The 20,373-nt window shown below is 43.1% G+C and overlaps 1 protein-coding gene across 7 annotated transcripts in view; it reads right to left on the minus strand.

Moving 5' to 3' along the window:
- The window catches only part of TNRC6B (trinucleotide repeat containing adaptor 6B), a 259,143-nt gene that overhangs the window by 108,313 nt on the left and 130,457 nt on the right, over nt 1-20,373 (minus strand). The window lies entirely within an intron of this gene.

Consider the following 20,373-nt stretch of genomic DNA (forward strand, 5'->3'; position numbering starts at 1 on the left):
TTGAAATTAAACCTAAAGCTGTTTCTCACCTTTAACAAAAGAACTTACTGGGAATTATATATTCCTCAAAATCTACATGGGGGCCTGAACATCAGCCTTCTTTATACTATGAAAAAAGGATTATGGATGCATGAGTGATCATGCTTTGAAAATCAAGTATTTGGGGCGGTGCCTGTGGCTCAGTGAGTAGGGCGCCGGCCCCATATGCCGAGGGTGGCGGGTTCAAACCCAGCCCTGGCCAAACTGCAACAAAAAAAATAGCCGGGTGTTGTGGCGGGAGCCTGTAGTCCCAGCTGCTTGGGAGGCTGAGGCAAGAGAATCGCGTAAGCCCAAAATTAGAGGTTGCTGTGAGCCGTGTGATGCCACGGCACTCTACCCGAGGGCAGTACAGTGAGACTCTGTCTCTACAAAAAAAAAAAAGAAAATCAAGTATTTGTTGAGTGCCTACTATGTGCCAGGCCCTATGCTGAGCTATGAGGATTAAAACGATGAACAAATATGTCTTGTTTGGGAAATGGATGTATAAAAAAGTACAATAAAGTGTATGCCCAAAAGCTGAAAAATAAATAAATAAAAATAAAAAATTAAGGAATGAACAGAGTATAGAAGGGAGGTGGGCTTGGAGCTGAGAAACACACACTTAATAACCAAAAAAATCACACAAAAATGCCTGTGGCTCAGTCGATAAGGCGCCAGCCCCATATACCGAGGGTGGCGGGTTCAAACCCGGCCCCGGCCAAACTGCAACCAAAAAATAGCCGGGCGTTGTGGCAGGCGCCTGTAGTCCCAGCTGCTCGGGAGGCTGAGGCAAGAGAATCGCTTAAGCCCAGGAGTTGGAGGTTGCTGTGAGCTGTGTGAGGCCACGGCACTCTACCGAGGGCCATAAAGTGAGACTCTGTCTCTACAAAAAAAAAAAAAAATTTTTACCAGCTACCATTCTTTTCCGATACAAACGACTCACTAATCATATGTATCAAATCTAGGACAACAGTGATTGAAAGACACATCAATAATTTATGTGCACCAAGAAAAACTGCTGCCAATTAAACTGAATCAATGCTAATTCTCCATGAATTGGTTATTTCAAAGATGTTAAAAGGTTGAAAAAAAAGCTAAATATTCTTTAGTAAGGTGCCAAATTTAATTAAAACAAATCATTTCTGAAGAAAATTATTAGTGAAGAAACATCCAGATAAAAGGAAAAGTGAAAACTAGGAGTACCAAGGGAGACTACTTCATTTAGTTTTTTTAACTTTTTTTGATTTTTTTTTTTTGTAGAGACAGAGTTTCACTTTATTGCCCTCAGTAGAGTGCCGTGGCGTCACACAGCTCACAGCAACCTCCAACTCCTGGGCTTAGGCGATTCTCCTGCCTCAGCCTCCCAAGCAGCTGGGACTACAGGCACCCGCCACAACGCCCTGGCTATTTTTTTGTTGCAGTTTGGCCGGGGCTGGGTTTGAACCCGCCACCCTCGGTATATGGGGCCGGCGCCCTGCTCACTGAGCCACAGGCACCGCCCATAACTTTTTATTTTGAGATAATTATAGATACATATGCAGTCGTATGAGACAACACAGAGATCCCTTCATCCAGTTTCCCCCAATGATAACTTCTTACATGACTATAGTACAATATCCCAACTAGGAAATCAACAATAATAAAATCCACCAATGCTGTTCAGATTTCACCAATTTTACATGCGCTCATTTGTGTATCTGTATTTAGTTCTATGAGATTTGTTGTGGAGATACGTAAAACCACCACTACAAAGAAAAAAAAGTTCCACCACAAGGATCCTCACGCTAATCTCTGATGATCACGGCCATCTCTCTTCCTGACATACCTGTCTACGTTATTTTTTAAGGAAAAAAGCTTATAAATTACCCCATCATTGTCTGTCATATCAATGCCACAGTTCTGTTTTCCATATTTAAAGGGTGATTAATGAACACAATCTCTCAGTTGACTTGGGGTTTGCTATCCCTATACCATAGGGCACAGCATAATAGGTAAAGATTTCTCCAAATGAGGAAATCCTGGCATCTCTCCAAACCCTGTTGTTTACTACTGTATGATCACTGCACTCTATATGGCCTTTCAGGCTCTCCTCATCTCCTCCTGAACCCCTGCAACATCAGATGGTAGCTATTATTATTGTGATTGTCATTAGCTTGATTATATCTCCTTTGATCTAGTTTTGCCTCCTCCGAGGTAGACTCTACCTAAGCAGCCAGGGTGTTCTTTTACAGAAATGAAATCCAAGCATGTCATTTGCTTACTTCAATTCCCTCCATCGCTTCCCATGCCTTTCGGGACCAGTTGCCCTCCACCCTCTTCAGGTCCAGGTCAGGAAGCCACCTGCCATCTCCTTCCCGGGGGCCACAGTTTGCTCCAGTCAGATTCAGGGTGCTGCCCCCTTGGTGAAACCTCTCTGATGGCCCTTCACTGCAGGCTTTGTGTCCCCTCACCACTTCATTCAATTTTCCTACATGTTTATCACACCAGATGCAGAAGGCACTGAGTGAAATGTGTAACAGTTTTCCTTAGGAGAGGAAGTTAGAGAAGACATGAACTTTCATTTAACAGGAAGCTATTGGTAACAGTTAAGACTTGAGCTGTCCAACATGGTGGCCACTAGCCACAGTGGCAATTTAATTTATATTTTAAAATTAGTTCCTCAACTGCACCTGTCACATTTCAAATGCTCAATAGCCGTATGCAGCTAGTGGCTATTGTACTGAACATCAGAGATAAGAATATTTCCATTTGCAGGGTGTGATGGCTCACACATGTAATCCTAGCATACCCCGGAGGCTGAGGTGGCAAGATTGCTTGAGCTCAGGAGTTCAAGACCCCCATCTCTATCAAAAATAGAAAAATGAGGCAAGTGTTTTGATGGCTGCCTACAGTCCCAGCTACTTGGGAGGCTGAGACAGGATTGCTTGAACCCAGAGTTTGAGGTTGCTGTGAGCTAAGACGCCATGGCATTCTAGCTGAGGTGAATATTTCCACCATCAAGGAAAGTCTATTGGACAGCACTGGAATAAGTGCTGTAAGAGTATTCTTACAATTTTTTTTTTTTTAATAAAAAATGCTCAGCTGGTGAGGGTCTTGGCAGATAGGCAGAAACAAAGCTGTCCAGCCACAGAGGAAACGACGCATGCTAAAAGCATGTACAAATCCAGCACATACAGACCACAGCCTTGGCCTGTGCCTACACCCAAAGGCCACAAAAATTCCAAACCAATCTGCTCCCAAAGGTACGCATTTAAAAAAATACAAAGGCTGGCATTAAAGATGTTAATGAGGGTGTTTTAACAGCACTATTCAAGGAGGCTAAGAATGAAATGGTTAAGAGGCTAGAGGCAGAAAGAGGCTGGCAAAGCCTCTCCAGTAAAGGCTGTGTTTCCTCTTAAGGAGCAGACATCCGCTAGAGGGGCACAATGGGCATGGCATTCTAGGGAGGGCCCAAGGTCACAGCACTAGGAGGCCATGGAGCCAAGACTCAAACACAGGTCTGTCCGTTTCCCACAGTCATGATCTTGACTGTTCTACTCAGAAGCAAAAGCATGAAGTACTGAAGCAGGGAGTACCTACAGCGTAAGCACAAACAGGTAAATGACAGATGTTAAGTCTATAACCCTAAGATAAGCGCAGTTGAGGAAGATAAAAGGCTTTGTCTTCCAGGCTAAATTTTTATCTTGGTGAGGAACCCATGAAAGAACCTACTAATCAAAGTAATTATAAACAACCATACTTGTATTCTGGAAAACTAACATTCAAAGTGAAGAAAGGCTATCCCACAGCTGAAGATAGACAAAGGAAAGGAGTCAGGAGGCTGGCTTATCAATGGAAAGAGCTTAGAATACAGAGTCAGGGCCCACTAGCTCCACCTACAATGTAGGCTAGGCAACAGGGTTCCCTTCCCAGAGCCTCCATTTCCTGTCAGGTAAGATGGGGCTATCTCTGTACATTTTTGGTGAAGACAAAAACCTGACCCCTGCAAGGTCTGCTGCCAGTGTTTGGTGACAGTTTCCTGTAGTCTCTTTCTGGGATGGAGCGGTGTTAAGGTGTGCCGGGAGCCAAAACATATCACAAGAATGCCCCTTGCTATCTTGATTTTACGAGCAAACTATTCTTAGTAATTCAACCATAAACTGCAACGGTACTTTCCCCTTGCATATCTCCTCAAAAATGCACCCCCCGCCTTAGGGTCCTTCTCCTAGTAATTTTCCAGAAACTAGCCCCCTCCCCGCCCTGCTAGGAACAGCCCTTAGTTACTTCCTCGTTTGTGTGCTTATAAGCCCAGCTGAAAAAGAAACTCTTCGGAGCTTGATCAGACTCTTGACTTGCTCTCATTCTTTCGTGTCTCTTGTCCCCTCATTCGACTGACCCCTTTGTTTCCCAGGTCCCCGTTGAATTCCCCACGGGCCGGGACAATTGGCGCCCGACGTGGGGCAAGGGTACGGGGGTGTCATCGAACGTTGCTGCCAGTAAGGGTACCCTTATCATTGGATTGCCGCAACACCAAGGTTGTGAGTGAAAATCCGCACTGTGATCGCCGCGCCACAAGAAGGACGTGAGTGAAGATCCGCACTGAGATCGCTGCAGAATTGCCCACCTGCGAGTCTGATCCGTCAAGGTAAGAGAAAGCAACGAGTTTATGGGACAAACGTTAAGTAAACATGACTTGTTTATTCAGGGACTCAAGGAGTCCCTCAAGACACGAGGAATTCGGGTAAAGAAAAAAGATCTCTATAAATTTTTTGTTTTTATTGGTGATATCTGTCCTTGGTTCCCCCAAGAAGGCACTATTGATGTTCTGAGATGGACTAGAGTCGGTGATTGTCTAAAAGATTATTATAGAACATTTGGCCCCGAAAAAATCCCCGTTCAGGCATTTTCCTACTGGAACTTGATCTATGGTATTTTAAAAACTTACAACCAATGGCCTGATATCCAAGAAGTTGTTAAAGAAGGAGAAAAGGTGCTTAAAGAACACTCCAGACCACCCTCAGCCTGCCCTTCTGTTTCTGTTCCTATGCCTGAGCCTGACACTCTCCCCAATCCTGAACCTCTCAAACCTCCTATTAATTCCCTATACCCCTCCCTCAAGGAGCCCCCTCCCAACTCCCTCTCCCCCGAAGAAACGACCACCCGGGAAGAGGAGGCCGCTAATTCTAACTGGCCTCCCTTCCCTTCCGTCCTAAATCATCCCCCTTCCTATGCTTCTGCCCCTCCATTTTGTGCTCCAATTCTAGGCGTAGATACGCCAATTGAAAATGTCAAATGCAAACTATGTCAAGAGGTCTCCTCCCTTAAGGACTTACTCCAAACAAGGAAGGAACATTTAAAACTCATTCAAGAGTTACGTGCTTTAGAATTGGAGCTAAAAATTCCCCCCCCCACCCCAACGTTCCATAAACATAGCTCAAAAGAAAAACCTTTAAAGGCGCTGCACGCCTTTCCTGTAACTAAGATAAAAGGGAATCCCCCTTCCGAATCAGAACCAAAACCCCCCTCTGATGGGGATGAACACCCCTCGGCAGATGAAGCCTCAGATAATGACCACGAGGCCTCTGAAAAACTGCTGTGTCCCTCTATGGCCCCACAGCCCCTTTCACTATATCTATAGTTGAATCTCTGAGCGAGCGGTGGCTCACCCCAAATGACTGATTCTTTATAACCCGTGCCACCCTGCCTGGAGGTGATTATGTCCTCTGGAGAACCGAATATGCTGATAACTGCAAAGAAACAGCAGCCCGTAATCTCGAAAATAAGACCTCCAAGAAATGGACTAGGGATAAACTCATGGGACATAGTCCCTATGATAGTAACATCATACAAGCTAAATTTTTCCTCGGCCTCCTGGCCCAAATACAGAATGCTGCCCTTAAAGCATGGAGAAAGCTCCCTCCCAAGGGATCGGCAACTACCTCCTTGGCCAACATTCAACAGGGCCCTGACGAGCCTCATGGTAATTTCATCAGCCGCCTTACCGATGCGGCTGAGAGGCTCGTCGGCCAACAAGAAAATGAAAGCGAGTGCATTAAACATCTCGCATTTGAAAATGCAAACCCTAGGGCGGCACCTGTGGCTCAGTCGGTAAGGTGCCGGACCCATATACCGAGGGTGGCGGGTTCAAACCCGGCCCCGGCCAAACTGCAACCAAAAAATAGCCGGGCGTTGTGGCAGGCGCCTGTAGTCCCAGCTACTCGGGAGGCTGAGGCAAGAGAATCGCTTGAGCCCAGGAGATGGAGGTTGCTGTGAGCTGTGTGAGGCCACGGCACTCTACCGAGGGCCATAAGGTGAGACTCTGTCTCTACAAAAAAAAAAAAAAAAGAAAGAAAATGCAAACCCTGCATGTCAAGCCGCCATACGGCCTCACCGCAGCGGCAAGACCATTTCTGATTATGTTAAACTTTGTGCAGGTATCGGCACCGCTCACTCCATGGGACTCGCTATTGGAGCCGCCCTTAAAGAATTCGCTCAGGGAAACAACCCAAAAACTTGTTTTAGTTGTAAACAACCAGGACACTTTTCTAGAGACTGCACGGCCCCTAAGGCCGAACGACCCATACCGCCCACTCTTTGTCCACGATGCAAGCGAGGCAAACACTGGGCGTCCGAATGCCATTCAAAAACAGACGCCCAAGGCAATCCCTTACCTCAGAAGCAGGGAAACTTCCTACGGGGCCAGCCCCTGGCCCCCAAACGGGCACAAACCCCTGGGGCTATCAGGTTTGTCCCCCAAAACCCGCCCCCTCAAGTCCAAGCCTCCTCTCCCTCTCCCGAGCAACTGCCGGCAGCGCAGGACTGGACCTCTGTTCCTCCGCCGGCGCAATACTAACACCTGAAATGGGCATCCAAATCCTCCCCTACTGGGGTTTATGGTCCCTTGCCCCCCAACACTTTCGGACTTCTTCTTGGCCGTGCCAGTACCACCCTACAAAGCCTCACTATTCCCCCCGGCATCATTGATAACGATTACGCCGGAGAAATTAAAATACTTGCTTCCGCCTCCCTCTGCCCTATAACCATTCACCCAGGCCAAAGAATAGCTCAGCTAATATTACTTCCCCTCTTACCCTCCAACCATCCTTATTCTCTAAAAACCCGGGGTACTCATAACCTCGGTTCCTCTGACGCTTATTGGGTCAGACAAATCACACAAGAAAAACCCCTCCTTAAGCTACAATTAAACGACAAAACTTTTGAAGGATTACTTGACACTGGGGCAGACGCCACAGTAATCGCCAGTAAATACTGGCCCCCTTCCTGGCCCCTCACTACTTCCCTAACCCATCTCCGGGGTATTGGCCAAACCTCCAACCCCCAACAGAGTGCTGAAATCCTCAAATGGACAGACGAGGAAGGCAACACTGGTACTGTCCAACCTTATGTTGTGCCTGGCCTCCCAGTCAATCTCTGGGGCAGAGACATCCTGGCCCAACTAAGACTAATTATGTGCAGTCCAAATATGAAAGAAAATGCAGCCAGATGGCTGCCTGAAAGATTAGTAAAACAAATTGATAGCAATTCTAAAATCCAGGGAGAAAAACCTCCCTGAGATTATCTTTCTCCTTTCCCTTCCAGAACCACGGATTTCCATCCATGATGCTGCCTTATCTCCTGATCTTCTGCCTTCCGGCACTGGGCCAACCTGTTCCAGCAGTTACCAAGCCCTTCGCTTGGTGCTTTTATTTAACTGAAAACTCGACCGATGAAAACACAGATTGACAAACTTCATAAGCTTAGCTTAGATTTACAAAAACAAAAATTTTCTTCTAAGGCAAACGAGTGATGGAAATCCTCCATGTACTCCTTACTCATGCCCCTTGCAGGTCCCCTTATTCTTGCTATTAATAATCACCCTTGGACCCATTATTCTTAACAAAATCATGAATTTTATCAAATCACAATTGGCTCCCTGGCATCAAAACCCATTCAAGTCCATTATCATAGACTCGACCTTACAGACCGGGGCCTTGCCAACGAAGATATTCCTCCGGGAACCTCGTAAGCACTCAGAGCTATGCATGTTGACTCACCATCATATGTGAGTACAACCTGGGTACCTTTTTACGGGGTGCAATAAAGACACTGCAGAGGGAAAGCATAAACAGCCTCTCTGAGTCCCTTGGAAGCAAACCTGATTTGCATAGAGGTTAGCGTTGTAAAAATTTCTCCTCTCCTCCCCAAAAGACGCTCAAACTTATCATGCGGTCATTATGCCCGCGGGAGGAATCAGGTCAATACTTCCCCCCAAAAGGTTAATGCCCTCTCTTCTACGCCGACAACTGACAGACCCCAACAATTTAAAAAACTAAAAGGGAGGAGATGCCGGGAGCCAAAACATATCACAAGAATGCCCCTTGCTATCTTGATTTTACGAGCAAACTATTCTCAGTAATTCAACCATAAACAGCAACGGTACTTTCCCCTTGCATATCTCCTCAAAAATGCACCCCCCGCCTTAGGGTCCTTCTCCTAGTAATTTTCCAGAAACTAGCCCCCTCCCCGCCCTGCTAGGAACAGCCCTTAGTTACTTCCTCGTTTGTGTGCTTATAAGCCCAGCTGAAAAAGAAACTCTTCGGAGCTTGATCAGACTCTTGACTTGCTCTCATTCTTTCGTGTCTCTTGTCCCCTCATTCGACTGACCCCTTTGTTTCCCAGGTCGCCGTTGAATTCCCCGCGGGCCGGGGCAAAGGTGGGCTTGGAGCAAAGCACAAGCAAGCATAGCCTCAAGATAGACAAGGTGGAGTTGAGGCTTCATAATTTAAGCTGGTAAATTTCTGTTGGATTTACATTGCTTGCAACCCAGAGAGCTACAATAAGGTTGTGGTAAGGATTACAAATGATACATGGAAAGCACTAAGCATGGTGTCTTACACATACTAGTTACTCAATATAGGTGGGGGTGTTCCTAGTAACTACCAGAATAGTTCAGGCATATGAAAAGAACCTGCACTATGGCATGAGCAATGAGAATAAAGAAAAAAGAAGAAATCTCAGGAAGACATTTAGAAAGCAGTATCAAACGGGCTCGCAACTGACTAAATGTGGCAGGGAAGTGAAAAAGGAAAGTGTAAGTAAGAGTGGTTTTCAACAAAGATGATACTGTCCCCCAGGGGCCACCTGTCAATGTGTAGACATATTCTGACTGTCACAGAGAGAGCAGGCGCCCTGGGCATCTAGTGGGCAGGGGCCAAGAAGGTTGCTAAACACTTTACATGCACAGGATGGCCCCCACAACAGAGATTTACCCATCCCCAAATGTCACTTCCAAGGTATAGAAACTCTGGTCTAAGTGCCTGAGCTGGGGCTATCAATAAAGATTCAGTACACAGGAGGATGAATACAAGTAGGGACTAGGGGAGGGAACAGGAAAATGCATCAGTTTGGGACATGTTGAAACAGAGGTTCCCATAGGCCATCCAGATATATACATTGAGTAAGGGCTGTCTGGTAATAAGAATAAAGAGTCTCACGGTACACAGAGAAGGATGCCAAAGTCCTAGGAGTAATGAGTTTATCCAGGAAACAGAAGAGAGAATGCCAAAGGACAGATCTAAGGAGAATATAAATCTTAAAAAACTGAGCATATGAAACTATTATATCTTTCTTTCAATTTAATTGAATTAAGTTCTAGAAAAGACAAGTATCAAGAATACTGCTACCAAAGTATGTTACCATAGTGGTTTCCAATGCCAGTCTTTATCTATCTCTGCTGCAAAGAGCAAAAATTTAAAACAGAAAGGAGTCCAGAGTCTGCATCTGTTTTAACTACTGAAAGGAATGAATATAAAATGGTGTAGAGAAAATAATCTTGACCAAGGTGTTACCAGTATTCAATGAATATGGAAGTAGAAAATAAACTCCCTTACCAACTAGGCCACATACCCTCAGAGCTATTTTATAAATCAAACTCTGCACATTGAACAACACATCTCTAGGTTTGCTCAGGGGGCCAATGCCTAGCGTTAGTTTAGGTGAACATCAGCTGTGCCTATATTCCCAGCACTAGAGATGACAAGGTATTTTCATTCCTTCTGTCTCATCTCACTTGACTCCCTGATCTGTGCAGCAAACTTGTGACACAGATATTGCCATCTCTGTTTCATACCTGAAGAAACCATTCAGGTGAGGGTGAGGGGAGAAGGTGTCCATGAGGCAGCATCAGGGCCTGGAATACAGCATCAAGGAGTGAGAAACAGGTAGGCATAAAGCAGGCAAGGCACTGGTCCTACAACAGCGATTATGTGGGGCCTGCAGTTTGCAGGATCGCCAGGTCACCAGTGTGTGCATGCTCGTACATGAATGTTCTTTCTACCCACTTGGCAAATGGGAGACTGAGGCTCAGAGAGGTCAAGTGGATTACTTGAGATCAGGCAACTGTTGACTGAGGCAGAGTCAACTCAGGGCTCCTCTCACTAGAGTATGCTAGTTGTGTGTGCCATGGGGCCAAGAGCCCAGGTCAGTGCAAGGACCCCACCATTCTGAGAGTGGCCAATGGGCACCACTTTCTGAACTGAGGTTCGGAGACTTTCATTACAAAGTTTTTACACATAGTAAGAAACAGAGATGTGGTCTGAATCAAGGTCTGTCAGTCTGATTTCCAAGCCCATGTTCTTATGGTAAGATAAATTCAATTGCTAACTGACCAGAGGCCTGCATGTGCAGACAGGCTTGGGAGAAATGAAAGCTGGTTTTATTTATTTTGTTCTTACTATCTACTAACTACACAATGCCAATAGAAAGGGGCAGGTAAAACTATCATTAAAAGCTTCTGTACTGGACTCGTTCAGTCAGCTACTCACATTAGGAAGTGTTAAATGGCTGACATACTGAAAGAGAACCTAACATGGGAAACATTTTCCATCTGGCTCAAATACTTAGATGCCAAGAAAAAATAAAGTGAACAGGAGATGGGCATATTGTTTCTTCAATCAAAATGTGAATAAGCTTTCACAAGCTGCTAAAACCTCCTTTGGCTGGCTCTTGAGACATACTGCCCCATCTAGGGCAGCAGAAGCCTCTCAAAGCCAAAGACACGGGACAAACAAGGACCACTAAGCCTTTGCCTTCTGTGTTTCAAGTATCTCTCATATACAAAGAATCTGAAACACATTTAAAATTAAGTATTCAGTATTAAATTACTTTTTGGAGGGAGATGACATTTTGGTTATTCTTCCACTCTTAAAAATAATGCAACTCTAGGAGTAGTTTTTATTATTAAGTATTTAATACACGCAAAAAATTTCCATGTACTTACTTAAGAATAGAACATCTTCAGTACCCAGAAACCCCTTCTATGGTCCCACTTTATCCTACTTCACAAGGGTTAACTCTCTTAACTGAATGCTTAGCAATCTCTTTGATTTGCCACATAATGCTAAGTACCCTAAACAATATTTCAGTTTTATATATTTTGGAATTTTATAAAGTACAATTATACTACTTTATTCTTCTGTAACTTGCTTTTCTTGCTGAATGCTATGCTCCCAAAATTCACTTAACACTGATGAATTAGCTATAGTTCATTCATATAAATGCTATAAAGAGTACCACAATGTATTTATACAGCCTCCTTCTAATGGGTGTTTAAGTTTCCTTTTTTTCCCACTCAAGCCATGCTGCTGCAAACATTCTAGTCCATGTCTACACACAAGAGTTCTGTGGGGGTAGTTCTTGCCTACAACTAAAATGAATGGGTCACAGGTTGTCTATGTTTTCCAACTTTACTGGACAGTGCTACCCTGTTTTCTAGAGAGGTTGCAACAATTTACACTCCCACAAGTACAAGCTCTCATAGTTCTAATCTTCACAAAAACTTGGCATTTTCAAACTATTTAATTTTTGCCAGTTTGATTAGCATAAAATGGTATTTCATCATGGTTTAACTTGAATTTCCTTGATTACTAATTAAGCTGGATTCCCTACCACCACCACCATAGTCACTGGCCATTTAGATTTTCTCTACTGTGAAATTTCTGTTTGTTTCTTTTGTTTATTTTTTCCCTACTAGGCCTTTTTCTTACTGATTCGTAGGAGTTCTGTATTGTATTCAGGATACAAATCCACTGTTTATCAAATGGGCTGAAAATATTTTCTCCTAGCTTCTTTCATTATAGCAGCATTTGGTGAATGTTTAAATTCTTAATTATAATAAACAAAAATGTATCAACTTTTTAATTCATGTTTTGTGCTTTTTCTGACTATGTTTAAGGTCATACACATTCTTCTCTATTTCTAGAAATAATAAACTTTTTCATATTTATCTGAACCCATTTGGTATTTATTTTTGTATATATGGTATACAACTTGATCCTTAACACACCAGGGAAAGATTTTTCTGTGATGACAGGGACAAAAATTGAAGTGATATAGCTGTAAGACAAGGAAGACCAAGGACTGCCAGCAAGCAACAGAAGCTAGGAAAACAGGGAATGATCCTTCCCTAGAGTCTTCAGAGGGAGCATGATTTTGTACTTCTACTTTCCAAAACTTTCAGAGAATAAACATCTGGTGTTTTAAGCCAATCTGTGGTACTTTGTTATGGCAGCCCTAAGACACCATCCATCAGTAGTATTCCAGCACCATTTGTTGAAAAGTCCATTATTTTCCCCACTAATCTGTAGCGTCAACTGTCACCTTTCCCCGCTGATCAGTAAAGCGATTCCTCTCACAGACCAGGATCCTGTGTGTCCGGCAGTCTGAGTCTAGGCTTTCATTCCATCCCATCTGCTGACCCAGCTCAACCCTTGCATCTGCACCACACTGCCCTCCTGACCACAGCTTAACGATGGTATGTCAAATCCTACTTGTTATTCCTGCTCTTTCTCCTTCCATATACATTTCAAAATCAGCTTATCGAGTTTTAGGAAAAACTATTAGAATTTTTATTATAATAGAATTGCTTTGAAGGTATACACTAATTGGAGAGGAAATGACATTTTAAAATTACTGAAGCTTCTTATCCATGAACATGACAGAGCTCTATGTCTATTAGGCCATACTTTAATGTCTTCTAATATAGTTTTACAACTCCTTCCATATAGGAGTCTTATTAGGTTTAGTCCCAGATTTCTTAGATTTTCTCTTGCTATTGTAATGTTATTTTAAAAAACTACATCACTTAAATTAAAAACAGCTCCCCAATCATATGCCCAATAAACTCTTCAATGAGCATCTTAAACAAAAGCCAGACATTTTAATAACCACATTAATACCTAACATTTCAGTGCTCATGATGTGCTGGACATTGCCTTCAATGTGTAAAGCTCATACTTTTAAGAGGTTATTTCTGTTAATCTCATTGTACACTTCAGGAAACTGAGGCTTAAAGAGGTAAGAACCCAAGCAGGCAGCACTAGACACAGAAACCAGTTTTTGCCTCTACTGTTTAATTTCCTGAGTACTACAGTGTGTACTGGTCCTTTGTTGTGACAGATGAGACAAATAAAATTCACCTGTAACTTCAGAATCCAAGAAGACTTTATTAATAAAATCCCTTCTGACTGCCTAAATTCACTTGGTGGGTTCTCCAAATCAAAACAGTATTGAAACTGACTGCATGTATGGATTCCAAACTATTTTTCTGATTAGTTTAGAATAAAATATTTGATAATGATCAATAATTCAACACTCCGAATAATTAACACTTTAAAAATAATTACATAATATGATTAACTGAGAATACCACAACACTAGTATTTCTGTTACAATGGTAACTTACTAATAATAATTTTTCAATTTTCTGTTACAATGGTAACTTACTAATTTTTAGTAACTTAATTGGTAACAATTTTCTGTTACAATGGTAACTTACTAAATTTAGTAACTTACTAAATTTTCTGTTATAATGGTAACTTACTAATAATAATTTTTCAATTACTTAGAAAAAAAGCTCAATGTTTAACTGTCAATTTTTGAATTAGTATTTCACTTTAAAGGTTTAGCAGTGAACCTCACCCAGTTCCCAAAGGTTCTAGGTTGATAATTATTACTGCTTCTATCCAAGTACTAACCAGGGCCTGACCCTGCTTAGCTTCCGAGATCAGGCGCGTTCAGGGTGATATGGTCATGTGGCTCAAGCAGCTAAGGCGCCCAGCCTTACACTTGAGCTGGCGGGTTTGAATCCAGCCCGGGCCCGCCAAACAATAATGACAGCTGCAACCAAAAAATAGCCAGGCATTGTGGCGGGTGCCTGTAGTCCCAGCTATTTGGGAGGCTGAGGCAGGAGAATCGCTTGAGCCCAGGGGTTGGAGGTTACTGTGAGCGGTGATGCCACGGGCACTCTACCCAGGGTGACAGCTTGAGACTCTGTCTCAAAAAAATAAAAGAAAATTAGGATAATTATTACTGCTTCTGTGGGCAAACCAACAATTGACTACACTCATGACTTTTACTGGAACAGCAGGGTGATTTCATTAATGTTATGTCTAAATTCCTTAATATGTAAGCTACAATACTAATAATCTTCCTTCTTTCTTTCTTGCCCTCTCGCTAAATGTCTGAGTTCTCGGTCGGACTTGAAAATACTTATAAACAAGTCCTTGGCAACCTCCAAATTATTCTTGGTGATCTTGATATCCTTCTGGACATTCTTGGGACCAGAGGGGCATATATAAAATCACCTTCCATGAGTATAATTGTGATGGATGTGTTACTTAGTTCAATGTAAGCATTTTACATTGTCTATTGAAGCAGTACCCTGAACCCACAAATGCACCAATGGACAAAGTTATTTAATAAAAAACAATTTAGAAAAACCACCTTCCAGTAATCTTATGACCTTAGTTGATAACAATTATTTTCACCAATGAGGCACATAACCTTGGACTTCCCTTATGTTAGTAAATAATGGGTGAATATCATCTAATTATGTAATTGCATTTGTTTGCTTACAATAATACAATGCTACAATGCTAATTAAACTTCTACTAAGGGTTAGGGGGCACATCGGTGAAAAAAAGAGACAAAAGATCTTGCTTGACATTTTTCCCCTGGGAGGTGGGGGCTTAGCACACTCCAGTGTGGTCCAGGAGTGATCAGGAAGAGTTGAGCAATTTATTAAATCACACCTGGAATTGACATCATTGTCAAAACTGATGTTTGCCACACTGCTCTTAGCTACATGGTTATATACTGTTTCCAAAATGGAAAAACTAAACAGTGCTGTAGAGTAAGGTTTAGTGGATAAATGATATTTTCCTATGCCCATTTCAGTGAACTGTTGGTATCCCTACAAAAACCAAGTAATTGGCAACTTATTAAAAATAGAAGCAGAAGCAGCAGCCCAGAGAGAACAATGGCAGGTGGCGTAAGTATAGCACAGCTTCTTCATAGCCGCAGGCAGCTCTGTAGTTACCAGAGTCAATTATTCTCACAGAAGAGCATCAATGAGGCCAGGCAGCCTCCTGGGTCGGTTACACTTGTATCATTTAGAGGTAACATCGTGCTTACAAATTGTGGTGTAAGCATGAAAATCCAAGTTCCACAAACTGCTTTGTAACATGTAAAATTTACTCTGACTAGTCACTTTTTAGGAAGCAGGAGGACAGGTCAGCAGCCAGGAAAATGTTCACTGCCTGGGTTCTGCTAACCCCTGAGAACCAAAGTGAATCTGGGATCACTGACTCTGGCCACTAGCCCAGCGTCCCCACAAGGGGGAAATGAATGAATCTACAAACAGTTTATCTTAATGGTCCGTGAATAACTGCTGGCCTCCTACATTTCACAGGACTGACCAAAATTTGCAAGTGTGTAAAAGCTCCTGTCGAATACCTCCGTCTCCTATAATTAAACGAAGAACCCACAGAGTCTAAACATTATACAGATGGCTTATGAAATACAAAGGGCTATATATGCACATTTTCTACAAATGTAAAGAGATGTGGCAATGTACAAAGTTAAGTATTTTGCTCAAAACTTTGCATTATAAAATGTTTCTTCTTTCTTTTTCTTTTTGATTCCCTTTCATTTATTAAGAGTTGAAAAGGAGAACACAGGAGATGAGGCTATTTAGGTGGAAAGATAGAAAGAAGGAAAACTGACGAAGGAAAGAAAAGAAAAAGTGATGTAGATACATTAAAAGGGACAAGGAAAGATAAGCTGGGGGTCATAGTCAATGCCAGCCACTCTCCCACCATATCACGGAACCCTTAGAAAGATGAGGTAAGAATTTTCAGCGGTTTCTGAAAACACTTCTCAGCTGCACCTGCCATGTGGCAGTAAATGAAAATAAAGCAAAATAAAATAGGCAGAAGCAGAAGGCCTCACCACACGAGACTGTTCTGATGACAGAACCTTAGGCTGTCTGAAAAGAGAAAACAGGAGGTCTCGAAATTTCATCTGAAGTGTAAAGATTACAACTGTAAAGATTTACCATAAGTGGTATTTATTAAAGTAATCAAAGAGTTTCTTGGGCAGTATTCCCAATTATATTTCACCATAGCCTTGTACATTTTTGCAGTTTTATGACATACCTCGAAGAGATTAAAGTAGAAGCAAAGAGTATTCTCATGAAGCTCAGTTCTGATAGGGAAGGGCGAATGGCAGGGCATAGGCTGATGGAAAGAGGAAGGTGGGTCACACAAGCCAGAAGCAACCCTGATGCCATTAAAGGGGTGAGCCAGAGTCTGGGTAGGGGGGAACCTGGCATGTTGTGACATGTTAGGTCTTTGTGATGCATTACAGTGTCCTGACACCTGGCTGGGAAGCACAAATAGGTTAGGGACCAAAATATTTTTTTCTTTTGAGCTATCAGTTAAGTTTGTTAAACAATATGAACATGTGATTCACCAGTAATTCTTTCTTTCTACTACACTGAACAAGACAGGCTGATAATCAGTGGCCAGCATATTTTAGAACCTGCTAGTAAGCTAATGCCAATCTGCAAAGCCTGAAGCCCATTTGACACAGAACTTGCCCTCATCATAGCCTCTACGACAACAGCTCTCCATCCATCTTTCCTCCACACATTTGCCTTTTCTTGATAGCCTTTTCTATCTAGTGGGAGCTACTATTAACTATGTTTGCTCTGTGTCACCCCCAGGTGTAACACATTCAATCAGTGTAGAATTATTATCACTGCAAGTAATTCTCACAGCAGTTCTCTTAGATGGGGATGACTAACATCTCCAACCTACAAGTAAGGAGATGGAGGAACAGTGAAGTTGAGTGAGATTTCAGAGTTGCTGGCAGAGCCGGGATATGAATTTAGAGCTCAAGGTCTTAGCACCACATTCTGCTGCCTCTCAGGAGAGGAGCTTTAAAAAATGATAGCACCTCCAAGTAACACAAGAGCATGCAGCTTCAGGGGCAGGAGGGAGGGTTGCTCGTTTTGCTTGCTGATCATTGTGATTTCCAGGAATACAGTGTACCTACCCTGTTTCCCCAAAAATAAAATATCCTCCGAAAATAAGACCTGCTTACAGGAAAGATAAGACGTCCCCTGAAAATAAGACCTAGCGCATCTTTGGGAGCACACTTTAAAATAAAACACTGTCTTATTTTCGGGGAAACAGGGTAGCATATTGTAAATACTCATCACTCATTGTAACACTCATTATGGTCTACAATATGCATTATATATACACATTCATACACACATAAATAAAATGCTTAAGAGAAGAGGTTAAAATAAGTAGGAAACTTTTAGGCCAGGTGCAGTGACTCACACCTGTAATCCTAGCACTCTGGGAGGCCAAGGCAGGTGGACTGCCTGAGCTCACAGGTTCCAGACCAGCCTGAATAGCCAGGCGTTGTGGCGGGCGCCTGTAGTCCCAGCTACTTGGGGAGGCTGAGGCAACAGAATTGCTGAAGCCCAAGAGTTTGAGGTTGCTGTGAGCTGTGACGACACAGAACTCTACTGAGAGCAACGAAGTGAGACTGAATAAATAGGGAACTTTTAATTTTATGGACTTCTTATGGCTTAAATCTTAGGCAAGAATATTACCTTTCAAGTTATGTATTTATTTATTTATTTATTTTGAGACAGAGCCTCAAGCTGTCACCCTGGGTAGAGTGCCATGGCATCACAGCTCACAGCAACCTCCAACTCCTGGGCTCAAACAATTCTCCTGTCTCCGCCTCCCAAGTAGCTGGGACTACAGGTGCCCACCATAACACCCAGCTATTTTTTGGTTGTAGCCATCATTGTTGTTTGGCAGATCCAGGCTGGATTTGAACCCACCACCTCAGGTGTATGTGACTGGCACCTTAGCTGCTTGAGCCACAGGCGCCAAGCCACCTTTCAAATTATTTTTAAATTTTGAGAGGCCAGGCTCACACATACAATCCTAACACTCTGAGAGGTGGAGGTGCGAGAATCCTTTGAGCTCAGGAGTTTGAGACCTGCCTGATCAAGAGCAAGACCCCCATCTCTACTAAAAATAGAAAAATTAGGTGGGTGTTGTGGTGAGTGTTATAGTCCCAGCTACTCAGGAGGCTGTGGCAGGAGCATCACTTGAACTCAGGAGTTTGAGGTTGCTGTGAGCTAAGGCCACAGCACTCAAGCTTGACGCAGCAGAGTGAGACTTTGTCTCATTCAATCAATCAATTTTTGAAGCAATCTCAAACTCATGGAAAAGTTGCAAGAATAATACAAAGAACCACCAAGGGAAAGCTGTCAGTTTGAGGCCTCATCACCTGAACCCTTTAGTATAAGTTTTTCCAGTAGCAAACAAAACCATTGTCCCATGTGACTACATTACAACCATCAAAATCAGAAAACTAGCAGTGATACTTTTCTACCATGTAATTTTCACATCTCATTTTAATTTTTGCCACTTGTCCTAGCAATAGCCTTTGCAGCACGGAGATCAAGGTCAGAATCATAAGCTGCATTTAGTTGACATGTCTCTGTAGTCTCCCTTCAGTATGGAACAGTTCCTCAGTCTTACTTGAAATTTTTGAATATCACAGGTCAGTTATTTTGCAGAATGTCCCCCAATTGGGTTTGTCTGTCATTTCCTCATGATTGAATTCAGGTAATGCACCTTGGCAAGAATACTACAGAAGCAAAGTGGCTTTTTCTTTGCATCCTAGCAGATGGCATGATTTCAGTTTGTCCCACTGCTGATGATGATCACTGGATCACTTTGGGTAGTGCCTGCCAGTCTTTTTCACTGTAAAGTTGCTTTGTTCCTCCTTTGTAATCAATAGGTACTTTGTGAAAAGGTACTCTGAAATTTAAATAACCCACTCTTAAAATGAAATTTATTAAGTCCAATAACAGGTTTTCTAATAATGTAGGTGAGACTGTGGAGAACTCTTAGTTTTCTATTTTTTTTTTTTGTAGAGACAGAGTTTCACTTTATGGCCTTTTGTAGAGTGCCATGGCATCACACAGCTCACAGCAACCTCCAAGTCCTGGGCTTAAGCGATTCTCTTGCCTCAGCCTCCTGAGTAGCTGGGACTACAGGCGCTCGCCACAACACCCAGCTATTTTTTTGTTGCAGTTCGGCCGGGGCCGGGTTTGAACCCGCCACCCTCGGTATATGGGGCCGGCGCCTTACCGACTGAGCCACAGGCACCGCCCTTCTATTTTTTTTTTAATCGAATAGGTTTCAATCCATGTCTATCACTTCTTTTTTAAATTTTTTTTTTTTTTTTTTTTTTGTAGAGACGGAGTCTCACTTTACTGCCCTCGGTAGAGTGCCATGACGTCACACGGCTCACAGCAACCTCCAGCTTTGGGGCTTATGCGATCTCTTGCCTCAGCCTCCCGAGCAGCTAGGACTACAGGCGCCCACCACAACGCCCAGCTATTTTTTGGTTGCAGTTTGGCCGAGGCTGGGTTTGAACCCACTACCCTCGGTATATGGGGCTGGCGCCCTACTCACTGAGCCACAGGTGCCACCCATGTCTATCACTTCTTAAATTTCAATGATCAAATTATCTCTGACTTGGCCAGGGAGAACCCCTTCAAAGAGACGTCTGGGACTTTTTAGCAAGTTTTTAATCACTCTGAAGTCTTTCTTGCTTTCTAACACCAGATGTTGCAGGTTCTTTTCTTTTTTTTTTTAAGACAGCCTCTATCTGTTGCTGGCCAGGTAGAATGCAAAGGCATGATCACAGCTCACTGCAACCTCAAACTTTGACCATCCTCCTGCCTCAGCCTCCCCAGCAGCTGGGACTATAGGCATGCACCATCATGCTTGCCTAATTTTTTCCCCCTGGGTTTTTTTTGGGGGGGAGTGGGGTGGGAGACAGAGCCTCAAGCTGTCATCCTGGGTAGAATGCCATGGCATCACAGCTCACAGCAACCTCCAACTCCTGGGTTTAAGTGATTCTCTTGCCTCAGCCTCCCGTGTAGCTGGGACTACAGGCACCAGCCACAACACCCGGCTATTTTTTGGTTGTAGT

The sequence above is a fragment of the Nycticebus coucang genome, chromosome 3 (genome assembly GCF_027406575.1).
Source record: "Nycticebus coucang isolate mNycCou1 chromosome 3, mNycCou1.pri, whole genome shotgun sequence".
Taxonomy (NCBI): domain Eukaryota; kingdom Metazoa; phylum Chordata; class Mammalia; order Primates; family Lorisidae; genus Nycticebus; species Nycticebus coucang.